Here is a 22,487-nt window from a genome sequence, read left to right on the forward strand (position 1 = left end):
GCATTTTAACAAGTTCAAACGCTTTCAAGCCACACATGGCATTTCTCACGTTGAGAAATTAACCCCATGGCACAGTAATTCCAACAGCCCACCTTACAAACAAGTCAAGGTACGGTACCGTGCGCCGAGCTCTCAGCTGAGAGCATCTCTCTGGAGTTGCCAACCTGCCAGACAATCAGAAATCAGGTAAGGTCTGCGTAGCATAGCGGAGGTTATAACACCCATCGCTCTTAAAACACACACAACAAATCAAACTCATCACCAGGTGCGAGAGTGAGGTCTTCTTCCAACTATGTTTCCCACATTGGGCCTGGGGCAGGGGGGACCATTGGAGGGACTGATGGCCGGACCCAGGTATGGGCTCGCCATGCTGCCTGGGGGGGGGCTGCTGGGCTGTGCCGGGCCTCCAGGGGGTAGATGGGAATGGTGAGAGAATCATTGTCCATGTCTTTGTCAGTGAGTGTATGTTGGTGTCTGTGGGGGTGGCTTTCCTGCGGGGGACTGGCGGCCTGTCCGGGGTGTGCCCCTGCCTCTCGCTGTAGTTGGCTGTGACGGGCTCCGGCAGACCCCCTTGACCCTGCAAAGGATAAGGCAGGGATATAAAATGGATGGATGGATGGATGAATGGGTGTCCGTTGTCTTAGCTGGGTTTGGGACTCTTTGCTTTGGGCGTGTCTGGGTGGCTCCTTGTCGGGGGGTTCCCGTGCTCCATCCCCGTCTCCGCTTCCCCCAGCTGCCCTTGCAGTTGGGCGCACCTTTGGCTCTGGGGTTCCCGCTTTCATTGGGGTGGGTGCCGGCCCGCGGGCGTCGGCTGTCGGGGTGGCCCGGTCTCTCTCCGGGCAGGCTGGCGCCTCGCAGGGTGGGAGTCGTTGACCTGGAGGGTGGCTGGTGCTCGGCTGGGTCCTGGTCCATCAATTCAATTCAATTCCATTCCATTTTATTTATATAGCGTCTATTGAAACAGAAGTTGTCTCTAGGCGCTTTCCAGAGACCCAGAACATCACCGTAGGTTTCCTGGCTGCTTCCTCCCGTGGTCATGGGGGCTCCGCCCGGGGCTTCCCTCTGTCGTTTGCTGGGAGGGGGCAGGGCTTGCTGGCGGGGGAATTCCTCTGGCTGCTGGTGGCCTGGGTTCGGGTTTCTTCCTTGTCGGCTTCTGGTCTCTAGGGTTGCGTGGTTGTGCCCTCTCTCCTCGACTGTAGTTGCAGTTTATGTAAAAGCTTGTTTTCACTTTGCACACACACATTTACACAGACATACACACTTCTCATTCATCTACATACTCAGTTTTGGGGGACAGATAATCACAGTAGCCTAGTCTTGATTCAGTTTTAGAGACCTGAAATGTTTGCTGTTTGTGTCTGTGCCTGTTCCCGTTTCTGTGCGTTTGTTTTCTCTCTTGCAGATTCCCGTTGTGTGTTTTCCTGTTTCTCTCATTTCACATTTGCAGCAGATGCCACCCCTCAACACCCCCCACCCCATATCCTTCTTACATATATGTTTAAAAAAAGAGATTAAGAAGATTAAAATGCATATATATGCTTTAAGTTTTTACCATTAATATAGGGACAAGGGAATAAAACACACACACAAACCCCCCGCCCCCCCGCATTTACATTTTTCTTTAGTGTCGGCCAATGTAAAAGGCCTTTTATCCAACTGCAGGCATTGTTTTAAAACTTGTATCCATATCTTTTACTCCCACAATTTCCCTCAGAGACAAAATGCTGTGCTTGCCATATTGTTTTTTCATTAGTTGATATGGTGCATTTTTCCACCAATAGATGAGTCATGTTTTTGCGAACAGTGTGTATGTGCATGCGTGCGTGCATGTTTTCTTTTGCGCTTCTCAGTTCTTTTCCAATAAATCTCTTTTTCACATTTATTCCTGATCTGAACATGATGGCAATGCGCAGAAAAAACATACCGTATTTCAGTTACCATAACTCTGGTTTTAGTAGGCATGTCAATGCAATTTAAAAAAATTTCATATAGTCTGCAGTCTGCATCAATGCCAGACTGGGACAAAGAGTCTGGTTTGGAGTCATACACTCCCCCAGCCCACCCATACTCATACACTGCACACATATGCTCACACTTGAGAAGCTGCTGCACACAAACCCAAATCCAAGCACACATATGGGTAAGTAATCAGAAAACATTCATTATTCTGTATCAACTTTTTTTTAAAACTCCATTAACACAAAACTATAAGCCACCAGCCCAGTGCTTTTCTCTCCTCACTCATCAAAAGGTTCAATGCAAAAGTCACAACAGGACTCAATAACATAACTGTCTTATTTTATCTGTAAATTATTTCCGTGCCAGATTACTATAGTGATTTTAACAGAAAGTTATGAAGTTGACTCAACTTTAAAAGACAAGACACTGCCCAACCTTATGAATAAAATAAACACAAGAAAGATTCTCCTGGTACAAAAGTTAATAATTATAAGCAATCTGTTCGGATTTTCATCTATGAAATGGTGATACATTTTGAAAAATGTTGATCATTATTCCCCAAAGCCCAAGAAGACATCCTTACCTTATTTCTTCTTATTTTTTTGTTCTTAGTCTTATTTTTATACAAACCAATAGTCCACAATCACAAGATATTCAATTTACTGTCACAGACTGACAAACGAGGTCATTTCTTGTATTGATGAAAGCATCTTCCAGATGGAGCTGGTTGATGTGCAGTCCTCATTTGCTCTAAAATAGCGCTTACAGTGTGGGGGTTTCAGTGGACCTTCGGGGACTGATACTGTTAACCAGTATCAGTCCCCACAATAAGGAAACTTGCACTGCTAATATTGACAATGTTTGGATCTACCTACACCTGTGAGTCCAACTTTTCTCATATGAATAGCCTCAAGACGTTGACGTTGAGATGATTCAAACAGGCCAGCTTTAAATTTACATTACACTACTACTCTTGTCGCTTTACCATGCAGCAGTTACATTCTTTATAATCCTTCCCTGCACCAACACACCTGATTCTAATTAGGCTTAGGCTATTTACACCCGGGTGCAAGTACTGACGTGTAGGCTATTCACACCATGCTACCAATATCAATGTATGCTATTGCATTCATGTATTATTAGAAAAAAAAATAAAAGAAATAATTTATATAAAAAAAAATCCATCAGCTCAACAGTGATTGGCAGGTATTCACACCACTTTTGATAAACTTCATTTAATCTCGTCAAAATATCTTACAATTACATGAAAATAAGAGCAAAATTTGTTCATATGAAAGTGTGAGAGCAGACGTTTGCCTGGCTCTATTGTTTGACATGGTTCCAATTTCAGAGTGGTGCACATGCGCATGGGGAAGTGAAAAAGCGCCTTCTGTTGCAGACACGTTGGTGCACATGCGCATGGGCAACGCATTTGTTTTCATATGTGAACAGGGTGTGAATAGCTCAGCTGGTGGGGGCTTGTTATTTGTATCCTGGTGCAAATAGTCACTCTGTTTTAATTAATGGTCCTCATTGGGGAGTGGCAGCCTAGTGGTTACAGAAGTGGACTGGAGTCTGCAGGACCAGGTTCAAGCCCCCAGAATGCAGCCCAGGTCAACCACCCTGGGCTCCTGAGCAAGCCCCTCAACCCCAGCTCCCCGGGCACCGTTCACATGGCAGCCCACTGCTCTCTAGTCTAATTAGAGATGGGTTAAATGCAGAGACCTCCCTTTTAAAGGGACTGGTACTGGTACTGGTTACAGAGGAGGGCTGGAGTCCTCCAGCCTACTGGTTACAGAGGAGGGCTGGTTGCAAGCCCTTGGATTGCAACCAAAGTCAACCACCTTGGGCCCTTAACCTTACTGCTCCCCGGGTGCCGTGCCATTGCATGGCAGACCACTGCTACTAGTTCAACTAGAAAATGGGTTAAATGCAGAGAAAGAATTTCCCCATTGTGGGATTACTAAGGGAAGCATTTTTTTTATTTATTTTTTTTATTTTATTAGCTTGTCACCAAGGTCTGCACAGCTCTGTTGATAACACAGGCACTTGTATCACTGTGTGCTGAAGCAGGGTAGCATCTAAGGGGGGCTCGAACACCAGGGTTGGGAAACACTGCACTTGTGTAATCGTGATGTATATGCCTATTTTTCAAATCTTAACCCTTGTGCTGTCTTTGGGTCAAGGGAGGGTGAAGGAAGAAACGAAGGAATGGAGGAAAGAAGGAAGTAAGGAAGAAAGGAGAAAAGAAGGAAGGAAGTAGGAAAGGGAGTAAGGAAGGGAGAAAAGATGGAGGGGAGGAAAGAAGGAAGTAAGGAGAAAAGAAGGAAGTAGGAAAGGGAGTAAGGAAGGGAGAAAAGATGGAGGGAAGGAAATAAGGAAGTAAGGAAGAAAGGAGAAAAGAAGGAAGGAAATAGGAAAGGGAGTAAGGAAGGGAGAAAAGATGGAATGGAGGAAGGGAGAAAAGATGGAAGGAAGTAGGAAAGGGAGAGAAGATGGAACGGAGGAAGGGAGAAAAGATGGAAGGAAGGAAAGAAGAAAGAAAGGAGAAAAGAAGGAAGGAAGTAGGAAAGGGAGTAAGGAAGGGAGAAAAGCTGGAGGGGAGGAAAGAAGGGAGAAAAGATGGAAGGAAGGGAGAAAGAAAGGAAAGAAGGGAGGGAGGAAGGAATGGAGTAAAGGAAAGAAAGAAGGGAGGGAGGGAAGAAGGAAGGAATGGAGAAAATAAGGAAAGAAGGAAAGAAAAGCAAAGAAGGTAATAAAGGAACGAATGACGGAAGGGAGGTAGGAAAAAGGAGTAAAGGAGGGTAAAAATGAGGAAAAGAGGAGGGGAAGAAGGAAGGAGAGAGCAGGAGGAAAGAAGGATAGAAGAATTGGGTCATTTTGACCCAAAGACAGCACAAGGGTTAATTTTTGGTTTATATACGTGTTATGAGTGAGTGCATTAAAAAAAGAATGTGGCATTGTCCAAACATAACCCAACCCTCCGTGTTTGTGTATTGGTATGTATAAAAGAGGGGTGGGTGGAGGGGGAGTAGGTCAAGGCTTGATGGGTATATCTGCATAGCTAGCCCAGGGCGGCCACAGGAGCCGCAGGCTCACATCCCCACCACCAGGAACCCCCCCTGCACCAGAGGCAGACTGACATACCTCTCAACCGCAAGCCAGGTACCCAGACCGGCCCCCGGGAGGGCCCCCGGGCAGGACCGCCACTGACCAGACAACCAAGGGGTTGGCGCCCCCGGGACAAACATCCCAACATAGGGGGAGTAAAAGTATGAGCATGATACCAATTCTGACAACCACCATGAAAGGTTTTGACACTCCCCCCAGCTCCACGGATATAGATCAACAGATTATCAGGCTGAGGAACAATATGCTAATTGTACCCAAGGGAAACAGGAGTAAAGTTGACATTTTGTACTTGTTTATTATAATTTATTTTGTTTGATTATTTATTTATTAGGGCCCGAGCACTGACAGTGCGAAGGCCCTATTGTATCTGTAGGAGTTTTTGTTTTTCTCATCCTCGTTTTTCTTCCGACGAAATGAGGGCCTTTTTCCCCCCTAAACGTGCCCCAAAAGTCACCAAATTTTGCATGCAAGCCAGGCCTGGCGAATAATTTTATATTTAATGGTTTGCATTAATGGGCGTGGCCTAACGGCTCAACAGCGCCCCCTAGAATACTTTGTGCCTCAAGCCCCACAATACGGTTTGAGGTACATGCACAAAAATCGGTACACACCTGTATCATGTCGCAACTTAAAGAAAAGTCTCTTGGCGCCATGGCCGAAACCCAACAGGAAGTCGGCCATTTTTAAATAATCGTGTAATTTTGGCGCAATTTATGCCATATCTTCGGCAGTTAATGCGGCCCGAACCATAACGTGCAGCCAGGTGTGTTACACATCAAAATGTGCGTCTCCATCCTGCGACGATGCGCATTACTTTTCTCAGTTAAAAGCATTATTGTGGCGACGATAGATGCCAAAAAGCGTGCCCCCCTTCATCTGATTGGTCCATATTTGATGGTTCCCCAAAAGTCACCAAAATTTGCACGCAAGCCAGGCCTGGTGAAAAATTTGATATTTCATGGTTTGTATTAATGGGCGTGGCCTAATGGCTCAACAGCGCCCCCTAGAAAACTTTCGTGCCTCAAGTCCCACAATACGGTTTGACGTACATGCACGAAAATCGCTACACACCTGTATCATGTCGCAATTTAAAGAAAAGTCTCTTGGCGCCATGGCTGAAACTGAACAAGAAGTCAGCCATTTTGAATTAATTGTGTAATTTTGGAAGAATTTATGCCATTTCTTCGGCCGCTTCTTCGCCCGAACCGTAATGTGCACCCATGTGTGTTATACATCAAAATGTGTGTCTCGATCCTGCAACGATGCGCATTACTTTTCTCAGTCAAAAGCGTTACCGTGGCGACGATAGATGCCAGAAAGCACGTCCCCCCTTCATCTGATTGGTCCATATTTGATAGTTCCTACTTTCTGCCATAACATTTGATTGGTTTGATATAGAGAGTTGTGGGTGGTGTCATCAGACTCGGTTTTGAGTCCTTGACTTTTATTGGTTTAAAATTGCATGCGCGAGGGCCCGTTCATCGCTGCTTGCAGCTTTAATTTTTAATTTTTTTTTTTCCTGCAAATAGAAGTGGTGAAGTCTGAAGTTATTATAGCAGATTAGCTGAGGGTCGAAATATGTATCATACATTTAAAAATGTATTAAATGTTTTCCAGATTTGGTCAAAATGGGAGGTTTTGTTTTTAATTGAGGCAGATATATTTTTTCCTTTGATACGGAAGGTAATATTAATAGATTTTTTTTGTTTTCCAGTTCATGAGGATTTATTTCTTGGCGATGATTAGGGCAATAGTGAGGATTTTCCAGGAGATATTTTCCAGTGTTATTATAGAAAGATCTCCCAAAAGACAGAGCAGATTAATTTGATTATGATAATGAGGATAATTATCCATTAAAACACGCTCATCCTAACAAAGAAATGGTAAAAAAAAGTGAAAAAAAAAATGAACAAGAAAAACATCGGCTGTGAGCTGGAGAACTCCTGTCAGAAGTTGAGGTCTGGAAAAATACTTTATTTGGCAGCACTTCCTCCGATTTAAGCTGTAAAAAGAGGAGTAACATGCTGTAGTTGTGTAGTTGCATTGCATTATGGATATCATTGTTTCTTGTTTTGTGTCGCGCTCCGTGAAGAGTTGTGGGTTTATTGTGTTCGTCCAGGTTTGTGAATTATTTATATTTAGTGATAATGCATCATTACACTCTTTTTTCTTGCTTGTATTTTAAAAATCGGAATTTAATTTGATGGGCCCAATAGGCCTATACGTGTGTTTTGAGTCTTACAACTCCCAGAATACGTGTCCACAATCACCTCTCTCATAAATATAACAATCTGAACAGCATGGATTTATATTTAATCCTAATCCTGCAGTAAATCTATTTGTTATTTGCTGATTTCTGTCCATGTTTCATTATGTTTTTGCTTCCTAAGTCTCGTCTTCACTGGACTTGTTTACTATGGACTTCCTTAGCTACCAAGATGGCTGCCGAGCCCCACAATGCAATGGGCTCATTCATCTGACTACAATACACGTTTCTAGTGGGTTTTAAGTGTATCATGGTCCATTTCAGACACCTCAAGTTGATGGGAAAACACCTGAAATATCTTAGGTTTTTACATTACAAAGTAAAAACTTGAGTTTTTATTTACAAAGAAACTGTCTCTAAATCCGGGTTGTAACCTGCTTTAGCTTGTACCCGTTGCCCCAATGCAGCACAGTTTTCCATTTCTTGAATGAAGTGTAGGTGCATTAAATGAGCACCATCTCAGTGAGTTAATGTTGTTCCACATGGTCCAATAAGTGGGCTGATGAGCAGCTCTATAAACCCAACGCTGCTGCTACACAACAGGATACATGTTTAATGACCAACAGTGTGTTTGAATGCGCCGCAGAAGATGTTGCTGTCACTTCGGATCCTGCATTATCCCTTCCCACCCGCCCCCAACACACCTCTTAGACAACAGTGCCAACCGGACTCGTGAATTATGGAGAAAGGAGAGCGTTTTAATGGAGAGTGCGTGTCTGTTGGTGAAGGTGTGTACTTCTATATTTAGTAGACCAAAGACACAAGACACAAATTCATCTAGGTACAGCTGAGTGAACAGCTAAATAAATACTTTTTAAAATAATAAATGCATTTTATGAGGACCCATTTGCATTACAACATAACAACTTTATTTGACAGTGTCATTATCCAATAAAGTGAAAACAAACAGCCTAGCGTCCTAAGAATTATGGGTCTGCGTCACCTATTTCTGGAAACCAAAGTTGCATTTCCTGTTTCTCAGCCTGAGGAGTCCAATGTTTCTGTGAACACGCAACATCAGTTTGGGAAGAACGTGCAGTCTTACATGCCAAAGTTTTTGCCACCGCAACCTTTATACTCTATTTTATTATCTAACCCAAACCTGTTGTTTGAGTTTCTTAAAATAACTAAGGAATGGAATGTTGTTTGTGTATGTAACCAGAGAAGAGTTTAGAAAAGAGGGGGAAACCCCGGTAAAAAAGGACCACAGACTGTTTTTTTTTTTGTTTTTTTTTTTAGAAAAAAAAACAAAATTTTTCCTGAGCAGGATTTAAAGCTCCAAATTAATAATATTGAAATCCAACAAGTTTCATGTGTAAAATTTCTTGGTGTACTAGTGGATGAAAGATTGTCCTGGGGAAAACATATTGAGTATGTATGCAAAAAAATTATGAAGTCCTATGGTATTATTAGTTTCTTTCTTAGTTAATCAGTCCCGTCTCATGATATTATAGTCTAATTTATCCATACTTGACGTATTGCAACATTGTTTGGGGCGCTTCTTATTCTTCGTACCTTAATCAATTATTTTTAATTCAGAAAATATTTTTGAGAATGATCTCATTTTCTACTCATCAAGCACCTTCTGCACCCTTAATCCGGGCATACACTGTGCGATTATAAATAAATCGTGGGCTCTGAACTTTTGAACTCCGCAATCTAGTCGTGCAGTGTGAGATGGGGCAGTCTCATATGATTTAAAATATCGCACAGTGTATGCCCAGCTTTATTTAGCAAATTTAAATTATTATCAATTTTTTCTATTAATATGTTTCAAACATGCCTGTTTATGTTTAAGTTCATTCATTCCAAACAAGACATTCCAGGCACTTTTCATAATTGTTTTCTGTTATCATCAGATATTCATTGTTATTCAGTTAGAGTTCAATTCAATTCAATTCAATTTTATTTATATAGCATCTAATACAACAGAGTTGTCTCTAGACGCTTTCCAGAGACCCATACCCAGAACATAAACCCCCGAGCAGTTATTACATAAACATTGGCAGGTAAAAACTCCCCTAGTGGGAGAAAAACCTTAAGCCAAACAGTGGCAAGAAAAACTCCCCTTTAGGAGGGAAGAAACCTTGAGCAGGACCAGGCTCGTAAGGGGGGACCCTCCTGCCGAGGGCCAGACTGGTGGGTCAGGGACGGCAACAGCACAAGCATAGAGGTGGGAAGAACTTTCATTTACCTCTTTGTCGTACCTGCAATCACAAATCCTTTATCAAATTCCATGGCCCTCAACTCTGGAACTCTTTAGATAGATCTCTTAAGTTTGCATCATCCTTAAAAATGTTTAGGACCAGCTTGCTGGGGAATCTCTTATCTAGGCAAAATTAATAGGCTATTCTAATTGAAATTTCATGGATATTTTTTGTTTGTGTGTTTATTGTGTTTTTCTTTGTTTCTTTTACCTTTTCTTTTTTCCTTTCTTTTCTTTTTCTATTGATTGATTTGTTTTTGTGATTTTGTATTGAGGGGGAGGATTTTTTATAAGCCCCTCGGGCTTCTTTTCCTCTCCTGCACAATTATTTGTCCTTGTATTGTTAATATAATTACTGTTTTACCATTGTAAATATGAATAAAAAAAAACAAAAAAAACAAGGAGAACCAGATAAACCGTGTGTTGTCACCAAAATAAGTTTCATAGATAGGCCTATACAGCTGTGATCCAGACCCTTCCAGGTGGTCATGGTGGCTTATCTGGAGCAGGGACCTGGAGTGGTGCCCAGCTGACCCCTGGGAATGCCGGCCCAGCCCCTGGCCATGGGCCAGCCACTTCTGATCAACCACACCTTCTACCAGGTGATACTGTGGACGAAACAGCCAATTGGTTGAACTGTTTTTGTAGCAGGTTGTAAATGTTTGTCCCTCCTGCAAAGTTAGACATTTTAACAAGTTGCTCAGTGGAGATTGACTTGCTTTTGGAGCCATTTGGAGAAACTTTGAAATCGCTGCTTCGATTAAAAAGTCAGTTTCACTAGTCCCTTGGCTAGGACAAAACAATATAATGTCACAGTGATATGCTGTTCAATGAAGAGGATATATATAGTTTCCTTCAAGAGGTGCAATATTTCCTCCCCAGTGATTTTTTTTCATAAAGCATTGTGTTATTCTGCAATCTAAGGACATTCCCCCTCCTCTACTTTATGGTCCACAATCAGTATCAAGCCCTAATGTTTCTGACTGCTTCACTGTGTTGATGCTGAATAAAGCACATGCTGAAAATGATTCTACCTCATTCACACGCAGCAGAGCTGGCCACAGTTTCCCTGTCACTATTTTTGCAGACTCCTCCATTTTGATAACCACAGCAGCAGGGTTCGCTGAGTTATTGATGAGAAACAGGATGAGAGGCAAAGGTCATAATAGAGCCGGTCCCAACCAAGTGCTGGTTCTCCAACTTTGGTCGTATGCCAGATGGTATTTTTTCAAGCTTGTCACTGGCATGTTGCTCCTGCCATAGCCACACATAACCCTAATACATGCTTTCAGATCACCATTTAAAGTAGCACTATGTAACTTTTTCCACCTTAGTCTAATATTTGGTCTGCGTCGCCTCAACGCGTAGTTACAATTTTTGGGAGGTACGCGTCAGTGACGGCGTCAGTGACGGCGTCAGTGACGGCGTCAGTGACGGCGTGTGGTACGCGTCGACGCAAACCACACGCCGTAGGCACGGCGTTGTTTTGACGCAGAACCATAACTTAGCCTTGAGTCTCACCAAATCAGACTTCTTCTCCCATTAAATCTCATATATCCCACGGATGCATTTGGACTCGGAGACAACTTTCTGGAGGCTCCTTTTCCTCTTTGGTCGGGAGCACACAGTAATAAATTGTTTCATAAAAGATCTGGATCATTTAGCAGATGCTTTTATCCAAACCGACTTACATCTGAGGGAACAACACAAGCACAAAATCACATAGGAGGGTACAGCTGGATAAGTGCTCGTCAGACTGCTGAGAGTCCAGTTGGACACAGGTGCTGTCACGCCAGTGCTAGAATATATATATTAAATAAGAAAGCTACGTCTAAGAAGCTACGTCTAAGAAGACACCATCTTGTCATAAGTGCATGCATCTTACTAGATACTGTAGTGTTCCTTAAAGAGCTGAGTATTTAACTTGCTCTTAAAAGTAGGTACAGACCTTGTAGATTGGATAGAGTTAGGTAGGTCATTCCACCATCGGGGAACAATTCAATTCAATTCAATTCAATTCAATTTTATTTATATAGCGTCTAATACATAAGAGTTGTCTCTAGACGCTTTACAGAGACCCATACCCAGAACATGACCCCCGAGCAGTTATTACATAAACAATGGCAGGTAAAAACTCCCCTAGTGGGAGAAAAACCTTAAGCCAAACAGTGGCAAGGAAAAACTCCCCTTTAGGAGGGAAGAAACCTTGAGCAGGACCAGGCTCATAAGGGGGGACCCTCCTGCCGAGGGCCAGACTGGTGGGTCAGGGACGGCAACAGCACAGCAGGCAGGTGGAAGCAGCAGCGGGATGACCAGGGGTGGGGACCGCAGGCCAGCACGCAGCTCCCGAAGCTCCGGCCCAATCAGCAAGTCCCAGGTTGGGGTGCAGGGTCAGGGAAAGACTTGTGCTCCGTAATGCAAGCCACAAGCCACCCACGACCAACTGCAGGACAAAAGAGAGAAAAGGGAGGAGAAGGGGGGGCCAGCAACGAGATGACCAGGGGTGGGGACCGCAGGCCAGCACGCAGCTCCCGAAGCTCCGGCCCAATCAGCAAGTCCCAGGTTGGGGTGCAGGGTCAGGGAAAGACTTGTGCTCCATAATGCAAGCTACAAGCCACCCACGACCACCTGCAGGACAAAAGAGAGAAAAGGGAGGAGAAGGGGGGGCCAGCAACGGGATGACCAGGGGTGGGGACCGCAGGCCAGCATGCAGCTCCCGAAGCTCCGGCCCAATCAGCAAGTCACAATGGAGGAGAAGAGTCTGGCTACCTATTTCATGCCATGTTGTGGTGGAAGCACCAGGCGTCTTTCACTGGCTGAGCGGAGCTGTGAAGAGGGAGTGTATCTGGATCACGTAGTGAAGGTATTGAGGAGCCGTTTGGGTAAGTGTTTGGTAAGCCAGAAGCAGAGCTTGGACCTTGATGCTGCAACTGGAAGCCAGTGCAGAGAGATTAGCAGCGGAGTGACATGAGCTCTCTTGGGTTGATTGAAAACCAGACGTGCTGCTGCATTCTGGATAATCTGTAGCGGTTTAACTGAGCATGCAGGAAGGCCGACCAACAAGGAATTACAGTAGTCAATACGTGACATGACCAAAGCCTGAACCAAGAGCTGTGTCATACAGTATGTTCTGTCAGGAAGGGTCTGATTTTCCTGATGTTGTAGAGAGTGAAACAGCAAGACCGGGTAACCGATGAAACATGCTCCTTAAAGGTCAGCTGGCTGTCTAACATGACACCAAGATTCCTGGCAGAAGATGTGGGCACACGTGTGGTGGAATCTAGCTGCACGCTTATCTAAGGAGGTTAGGAGTGACTGGCTGGGCAAACAATGAACTCAGTTTTGGACAGATTTAGCTGAAGGTGATGGTCCTTCATCCAAGCAGAGATATCAGAAAGACTGGGCGATATTCACATTGAGACGGCCGTGTCACCAGGTGGGAAGGAAAGGAAGAGCTGTGTGTCATCAGCATAGCAGTGGTAGGAGAAGCCATGAGAGGGGATGATTTCACCTAGTGGGTTGGTATATAGTGAAAAGAGAAGAGGGCCAAGCACCGATCCCTGTGGCACTCTGGACACTCATCCTTGCCAAGATACTCTGAAGGATCTTCGTGCAAGGTAAGACATGAACCACAAGAGGACAGATCCTGAAATGCCAAGCTTTGACAGTGAGGAGAGGAGGATGTGGTGGTTGACCGTGTCGAAGGCAGCAGAGAGGTCGAGCAGTATGAGGACTGACGACAGACCAGCAGATCAGTTTTGAGGCGACTAGAAGTTTAGAGACTTCGTCCTCGTTTAGAGACTGGAAGGAGCAGAGAGAGGTGCCAATGGCCGGTTGGGGTGGAATGAGGTGGGAAGGCTCAGATAATTGGTTACTGACAGTAGCAACCTTTTCAGTAAAGAAGGAAGACAACTTTTCTGCATACAACCCAGTGGGTGGTTGAGCAGGTGGTGGAGAGAGAAGAGAATTAAACGCAATGAACAGTTGTCTGGAGTTGGGAGCATTTTGGATTTTGTTCTGGTAAAAGGATACCTTGGTAGCCTTCAAGCTGGATGTGAAAGAAGAAGTTTTTGTCGGTACTCAGACAAGTCAGCGCGCTATTTGGATTTGTGCCACTTTCTTTCTGCTGCCCTAATTCCAGCTCTGTGTTCCCTCAAAACCTCTGCGAGCCATGGACTGGGAGGTTTCTGTCCAGCTGGTTCGGACACCAGAGGAAAGTTTATCCAGAGAAGAAGCAAGTGAGGAGCAAAGTGTTTGCCTGTGTTTTGCCGATGTGAAGGTTCATATCTCCCAGTACAATTAGTGGTGAGCCATCATCAGCGATGTCAAAGAGAATCATGTCCATTTCAGAGATGAACTCATCTAGGTTGCCTCCTGGAGGGCGGTATATGACCAGAATGTAAGCAGTGAAGGGCTTAGAGATTTTTACTGCAGCGATGAGCAGTTAGCAATGGGACAGATGGATGTGAAAATCCACTTCTTGTACATAAGAATGCCTGTGTCACCTCCTCGTCCAGCAGAGTGAGATGTTTGAGTGAATTCTCCATCTACGGATAGAGCAGCTGGTGTAGCTGTGTTTTCTGTGCGGATCCAAGTCTCTGTCAGGGCTAGGACCTGAATGTCTGAGAGATGTAATAATGAACTGAAGAACTCTGTTTTGTTAACTGTGAACTGACAGTTCCAGAGACCAAAGGTAACTGAGGATGTGGCAGACGGGTAAACCATGGGACAACACAGGTTTTGCGGATTGCGCTGCCTACGGGAGGCGCATCTCAGTCTGTACCCATAGGTGACCGGGATTGGTTTGAGACACATTTGCACTACTTAGTTTGGAACTTTGCTCGATGGACAGGTAGACTCGCAGGTCTTTATCCTACGTGGTCTTTCTGCTTTCCCCGAGCAGTTTACAAAACCGTGGGTGTGGCCCGCGCAAGTGAGCTCAGATATTAGACAGAGAGAGCTGCAAACGGCAGAGTCAGACTAACATAGGCAATCAAGTGCCCGAAACCAAACCAGAAACTCACTTCAGATGCCCACCGAAACAGACTGATCACTCTCTAGTGAAATCCGTGCTTGTTCTGCCAAGTCTTGGTGACTTTTTTCTTATTTAGGACGGGATTCCCCTTAAATCACTGTCTCTTTCTGCTTCCCCCGAGTAGTTTACAAAACAGTGGGTGTGGCCGCCGCCAGCGACCTCAGCTGTTAGGCAGAGAGAGCCGCGGACGGCAGAGAGAGCCGCGAACGGCAGAGAGAGCCGCGGACGGCAGAGAGAGCCGCGGACGGCAGAGAGAGCCGCGGACGGCAGAGAGGGCCGCGGACGGCAGAGAGGGCCGCGGACGGCAGAGAGAGCCGCGGACGGCAGAGAGGGCCGCGAACGGCAGAGAGAGCCGCGGACGGCAGAGAGGGCCGCGGACGGCAGAGAGGGCCGCGGACGGCAGAGAGAGCCGCGGACGGCAGAGAGGGCCGCGAACGGCAGAGAGTCAGACTAACAAAGGCAATCAACTGCCCGAAACCAAACCAGAAACTCAATTCAGACGCCCACCGAAACCGACTTATTTATCTGCCCACTAAACGTTACCACTGTAGGATCAATCCAGATGCCTCCAAGTCCATAGATGTTTCCTCTGGAGGGACTATGAAGGACCTGAGAATTTACTGTGAATGCATGTTTTTTGTCTTTTCTTAAACTGACATTGCTGCCTTGCATCTTCTGGCCCCCATCACTAAAGATGCTCCCATTGCTTGGATGTTCCACCGCTGAAATGAGAAGGGGAAACACGGATGCATTCACGTGGAAATTTTACAAAGGGAATCTTGGAAATATTCACTGCTAATCTGTTGGGACTTTAAAAGGAGCAGACTGTTATAGGAATAACATGACTGAAAAATTAATAATATAGCATTACTGCAGTAATTCATTGGGTATCTAGGACAGAAATAACACAACTAAATGTAGCTGCAAAATTAATGCTGTTTGTCAGTCAAATAAATTCTACTTTGTGCTTTCTCCAGCCCCAGTTTTTTATTAAGTTTAGTTTACAGTGCATCTGGCCTGTTAGCCCTCAGACTGAATGTACCCGCAGCTGTACCGGGTTGACTTGATTCAGAGCATTTATGGCTGTTTTTTCTTCTATCATATCTCTGTCGCTTTCTGTCTCTAAAAAAATTATATATATATTTTCCGCTGTTTGGTTTTAGCCACAGTACATAACACAAATGGTGGATCAATAAATCATATTTGAAAGCCAAACATTCACATATTTAGAGGAAATATCCAACACTGTGTCAATAATGATGATTAAAGGGAAAGCAAACCAAAACCTGGAGAATCAAATGACCTCAAGGAAGGATAGTTGTGTACAGACTTCATAGCTTATGATGTATTCTATTTAACTGCTGCAAAGGAAAGCATCCCTATTATGCAACATTGTCCAATCATTTACAGCCATTTCACATTTCCCATTACTTTAATGTAAAATGTTTAACTTATTAATGTGTATTAAACCATTCAGACAGATGGGTGTGGTGTCTTATTTGCCTCAGTAGTCTGGAGAACACTGGTGATGCACCCAATGAAAAATAACTTTGCAGCTTTAGCTATCTTCAGCAATAATCCTCATGGCCTCTTTTTATTTTGTTTGTCAGTTATTTAAGATGTACCAGCTCCTATACATGGACTCTTATGTACCTTCAGACTTTAATTATACCAGCTGATAGAGTCTCTCTGATATCTGAGTGAGTGACTTCATGGGTGTGGCTTTGGCATCATGTGTAGCTCAATTTTTTTGCTTTCAAGTTGTGTCGAACTGTTTGGGCATCTATCAATCCACATTTAGACAAACAAACTGCCAATAAATCCATCCATCCATTCATTATCTCCTGCATGTCCTCGTTCAGGTCGTGGTTGAAGCAGCCTGAGCAACTCTGAGGAGACCGAGGCCTTCTGACACTACTAGTCCAGGGGCCAGAGCCCAAAACTTCACTGGTCAGCACCACTCAAGGTGACCAAACTTACTTATGATTTTTGAAAAGATCCATGTCTGTAGATGATATTCTGGTATAAAACCTTCCTGAGTGGCAGCTGGATCAGAGTTACCCACCTCCTTCAGAAAATTACATTTTAGATGCTGGTGTATATCCTGGTTTAGACTCATGTACAGGAAATCTGTCAATGTTTCACTATATTGTCTTTGGTATCATTTTAAAGGGGACCTTTTAAGCATTCATTGACGCTAAGATGTGAATCTTTCTGACCAACATAGAGGTCACTGCAGCCCTTTAAACTATAAACACACATTTTTACACAATTTCCGCCTAAATGATATACTATCTTTTAGCCCTGTGTCATCTAGGAACAACAGAGACACAAAATACAAAAACTGGAATACTCACAGGACCATAAGGATTCAGGAAATGTATAATATACCCCTACTATATTGTTGTTACAGGTCATTGTGAGCCTTAAACTAGAAGAGCATCATTAGGCTCCTATGAAACTATATCAGTTTCCCAAGTATATTAGTGCGTGTGTGAATGAATAAATGAGACGGAAAACATAAATTTCTTTGTAGAAAGGCACTTTATGAAAATAAGTCCATTTACTTGTATTAGTTTACAGCGCAGTCTTGCCACATCCATTATGGCGACGTTGACGTGTCGCAGGAGCGCTCGATGCGGCGTCTACGTATATAATGTCTATGGTTGTAATGACAGGAAACCTTTTTGTTGCCAAAAGGGCCATTGATGAGCAGTACTCTTCTGTATTCATCCACAGACTGTAACTACGAAACATTATACAATGATGTTTTGTGGGGAAAAACCTACTAATTACATTTTCTCCTGATTGTAACCAGTCTGAGTGAGAGCCCTTCACCTAGCCAATATAAAACATTTAATGTCTAGACGTACTGCACAAGAACATGAAAATAATTACAGGGACAGAAAAGAAGCAGCCCCTCACAGAGGACTTCCCATTAATTGACTTTCGCAGCGTAATGTGGTGTTTTCCTCTCCCACTCGTCATAATGGCTTACCACCTGACTGCTGTACACTCAATTAAAACATCATAGAAAATTGACTTAAGTAGTCAGCGCTTGCTGAGTGAGTTTCCTCCAGACTAATCAATGTGAGAGAAATCAGAGAAGGATGTTCTGATCATTTTATTTTTAAATTTCCTTCTGTCACATGAATTTAGTTTTACTCATCTGCAGCCTGGCTGCTATGGCTCCAGCTTCTGGACGTCACAGTCATCATCATTTAAGGTTCTGTATTCTTCTTTATTGGCAGCGGGCTGTTTTTCCTGCCATGTGAAAGTGAAGCATCTCAAGAGTGTGTAGCATTAGAAATGATGGCTGTAATAACCCCTCACTCACGCACATTTCCACACATCTGCCAAAATTGTCTGTATTATCTGTTTGGCAGTGATTAAGTGTGGCAGTAAAAAGACACAAGGATGCGGAATGACTGTCGGGTGGCTTTTCCAGAGAGCTGATGTAATTTCTCCCGCTGCCAACTCAGCCCCGTCGTTTGTCAGCCACCACTTGCGGCGCTGGCAGCCGCTCCGCCAACCACAGTCAATCATGCAGCTTATGAATCAGAGTTGCAGTCAATCGGTGCGGCCGTGGATCTGAACGGTAGCTGATTCCTCTGAGCAGGAAGCCATCGACGCGTCTGGCAGCTCCCAGCAGCTGCATGAATATCAGGCAGCAGGACGTCCTGGAGGCAGGCTCAGAATAATCAGCCCAAACGCCTCGGAGATGAAAGATGGCTCACTTTGACTAAATCTTCCCTGTTATCAGCTAAGATTAGAACATGCAGAAGAAATCACAGGTTTAATGAAAGTGAACCAAAGAGTACTGAACTTTTATTTACATATGCGGGTGTCTGAATCACACCTCCTCTGTTAGCGCATAGAAAACTTGGCATTTAGTGATTCACAGGGAAATTTGTTTTATAGAGAGGACTCTAATGTCACAGCAGCAATATTGTTTTCTACTTTATTTACAGCATAATTATATGTCAGGGTTTGACATTTCCCCCAGTTTGTGTTTTCTGTTCTGCCCCGCCTGTTTTCCATCTGCCCTGATTGTTCGCACCTATGTCTCGTTACCCCCTGTGTATATCTGGTCTCGTCTTTCCCTTGCTCCCTGTCGGTCCGTCCTGTTTGCTCCGTCCATGTTCTCGCCGTCAGATTTCCTGTTCGTGTTCCTGGTCCAAGTTTTTTGATCCTGCTAAGCAGTGCTTTTGGTTCTTGTTTTTTTGTTAAATAAACCCTGTTTTTTGGAACTCCTGCCTCCCGCTCTCCTGCCTCTGGGTCCTCAAACAACACACTCCCTGACAGAACGGACCGGCCAGCATGGATCCAGCGGGAGAAGGTTTTGCCTTCTGGCAATATGTCTACAGGGAGGCAGAACTCTCGATTCCTGGTTGGCAGGACCCTGAGGAGGAGGAATCTCCCTTCTGGAGAACACGCCTGGCTCGAGGGGGGCCCGGTTGTTCTCAGCCCCAGGGGAGGAGACGACGACTACGGCGTCGGCGCCAGCCCCAGCTAGCCTCTGTGTCGGTGGTGGTCCCGGACGCATCAGCCCCTGCTCCTGTGGTGGTCCCGGACCCCCCGCAGCCAGCGCCGAGGACCCGGGTTCCTCCTCAGCTGGCTCCTCGTATCCTGTCTGTCCCCAAGCCAAGTTCCACGCCCAGTCCAAGTTCCACGCCCAGTCCAAGTTCCCCGCCGAACGGCCCCCGGAACTTTGGCCGTGTGTTGACCTGGGCCCCCTCCAAAAAAAATTGGAGATGGTTCATAGGTCAGGGGGGGTTTAGATACCAGTGATGGTACCTACGTCAGAAATGGTTAGTAGGTCAGAGATGGTTCGTAGGTACCTGAGAAATATTGCCAAGGCCAAAGCCTACCTGCCACAGAGCGATCTGGAGAGAGTCATCCATGCTTTTGTCACTTCACAACTGGACTACTGCAACGCCCTATACACCGGCATCGACCAATCTCAACTCTGACGCCTGCAGTTAGTTCAAAACTCAGCCACTCGACTCCTTACTTGCACAAAGAAGCCACTGGCTACCCATCCGCTACCGTATTCATTTCAAACTTCTCCTGACCGCTTACAAATCCGTCCACGGCCTGGCCCCCACATACCTGTCTGATATTCTCCACCACCACATCCCATCTAGAGCACTCCGGTCAGCTGACCAACTGTTGTTGGAAGTGCCCAGGACCAGCTTAAAACCAGGGGGGACAGAGCCTTCGCTGTGGCCCCCAGACTGGTACTACTGGTACCATAACTGGTACTACTGGTACTATAACTGGGGACAGAGCCTTGGCTGTGGCAGGCCCCAGACTCTGGAACTCCCTCCCTCTACACATCCGGGCGACCCAGTCTTTACATATTTTTAAATCTCAGTTAAAGACCCACCTTTTTTCCCTTGCTTTTAATTAGTGTCTTTTTATATTGTCTTATTCAGATTTAGTCTCTTAGCCCTTTTCTTGTCCCTTTTTTTATGTCTTCGCTTTTTAAGCACTTTCTGTGAAGCACTTTGGTTGCGGCTCAGCCGTTTGTTTATGTGCTATACAAATAAAATTTGACTTGACTTGACTTGACTAGGTAAGTTATGGTACGTAGATCAGAGATGATTCAAAAGGCAGTGATGGTACGTAGATCAGAGACGGTTCGCGGGTCAGTGATGTTACCTAGATCAGAGATGGTTCAAAGGTCATTGATGGTTCGCAGATCATAAATGTTACAGAGCTCAGTGATGGTTCACGGGTAAGATATGGTTCGTAGGTCAATAATTGTATGTAAGTCAGAGATGGCTTGCAAATCAGTGATGGTAAGTAGATAAGAGATGGTCATAGCTAAGTGATGGTACGTAAGTCAGAAATGATTCAAAATTCAGTGATGGTTGGTAGGTCATCCATGGTTCGCAGGCCAGTGATGGTACGTAGATCAGAGATGGTTCGCAGGTCAGTGATGGTTCCCCTGGTAAGAGATGATTTGCAGGCCAGGGATGTTTCACAGGTCAGAGATGGTTCACAGGTCAGTGATGTTACATAGATCCGAGATGGTTCAAAGCTCAGTGATGGTTCACAGGTCAGTCATGTTATGTAAATCAGAGATGGTTCAAAGCTCAGTGATGGTTCACAGGTCAGTGATGTTATGTAAATCAAAGATGGTTCAAAAGTCAGTGAGGGTTTGTGGGTCAGTGATAGTACGTATGTCAGAGATGGTTCACAGGTCAGTGATGCTACGTAGGTCAGAAAGAGTCCGCAGGTCAATAATGGTTCACAGGATAGAGAAGGTTCGCAGGTCAGTGATGGTTCGTAGGTCAATAATTGTATGTAAGTCAGAGATGGTTTGCAAGTCAGTGATGGTAAGTAGATAAGAGATGGTCATAGCCAAGTGATGGTACGTAGGTCAGAGATGGTTGGCAGGTCAGTCCTGGTTAACAGGTCAGAAATGGATCAAAGGTCAGTGATGGTTTGCGGGTCAGTGATGTTACGTAGATCAGAGATGGTTCAAAGCTCAGTGATGGTTCACAGGTCAGTGATGTTATGTAAATCAGAGATGGTTCAAAAGTCAGTGATGGTTCGTGGGTCAGTCATAGTACGTATGTCAGAAAGGGTCCGCAGGTCAGTAATGGTTCACAGGATAGAGAAGGTTCGCATGTCAGAGATGGTTCGTAGGTTAGTGGTGGTACGTCCATAAGAGATGGTTCAAAGGTCCCTGATGGTTCGCAGATCAGAAATGATACACAGGTCAGTGATGGTTCACAGGTCAGTGATGGTTCACAGGTCAGTGATGGTTCAAAGTTCATTGATGGTTCGCAGATCATAAATGTTACAGAGCTCAGTGATGGTTCACGGGTAAGATATGGTTCGTAGGTCAATAATTGTATGTAAGTCAGAGATGGTAAGTCGATAAGTGATGGTCATAGCTAAGTGATGGTACGTATGTCAGAAATGGTTCGCATGTCAGTGATTGTATGTAGGTCAGAGATGGTTCGCATGTCAGTGATTGTACGTAGGTCAGAGATGGTTGGCACGTCAGTCCTGGTTAACAGGTCAGAAATGGATCAAAGGTCAGTGATGGTTCACAGGTCAGTGATGGTACGGCGATCAAAAATGGTTCAACGGTCAGTGACAGTTTGCAGGTCAGTGATGGTCATAGGTCAGTGATGATACGCAGATCAGTGATGATATTTAGATCAAAGATGGTTCGCAGAACAGTGATGGTTCACCGGTCAGTGATGGTTCGTAGGTCAGAGATGGTCATAGGCAAGGGTGCACACTCGAGGGCTAGTCTACTGCATATTTTAGATGTGTCCCTGTCTTCAACACACCTGATTCTAATCACTGGTTGTCGTCAACATGTCATCAAGGTTTACACAACTCTGTTGGTGACACAGCCTTGTCTATCAGGGTTGTGTTGAGGCAGGGAAACATCTAAAACGTGCTGTAGACTGGCCCTCGAGTCCCGGCTTGTGTGCACCCCTGGTCATAGGTCAGAGATGGTACATAGGTAAGAGATGGTTCACAGGCGAGTGATGGTACGTAGTTCAGCGAAAGAGGATTCCAGAGACCTGGGAATGCAAACAAATGATCACCCCCCTTTTTTTTCCTCGACCGTGGGATCTCTGACAAATATTTGCCAGCAGAATGCAGAGATCTCCTGGGTTGGTGAAAATATAAATGTTTGCATAAATATGGAGGTACAATTCAATTATCTGCACTCAATACAAACAACAAGATTTTAAAATGAATTCTGAAATGTACTGGTAGCCAGTGGAGCGAGGACAGGACAGGTGTGATAGGTTCCCAGGTTTGGATATGTTCAGGTCTCTGAGCGTTTGTCAACAGGTGAACAGCAGCAATTTGTACAAGTTGCAGGTTATATAGAGAAGTTTGACTAATTCCAA

General features: G+C 44.7%; 1 pseudogene; it reads right to left on the minus strand.

The window, feature by feature from the left end:
• Positions 1-132: 132 nt before the first annotated feature.
• Positions 133-19,502, minus strand: LOC133424148 (uncharacterized; annotated as a pseudogene).
• Positions 19,503-22,487: the final 2,985 nt, after the last annotated feature.

Source organism: Cololabis saira, chromosome 3, assembly GCF_033807715.1.
Source record: "Cololabis saira isolate AMF1-May2022 chromosome 3, fColSai1.1, whole genome shotgun sequence".
In the NCBI taxonomy this organism is placed as follows: Eukaryota; Metazoa; Chordata; class Actinopteri; order Beloniformes; family Belonidae; genus Cololabis; species Cololabis saira.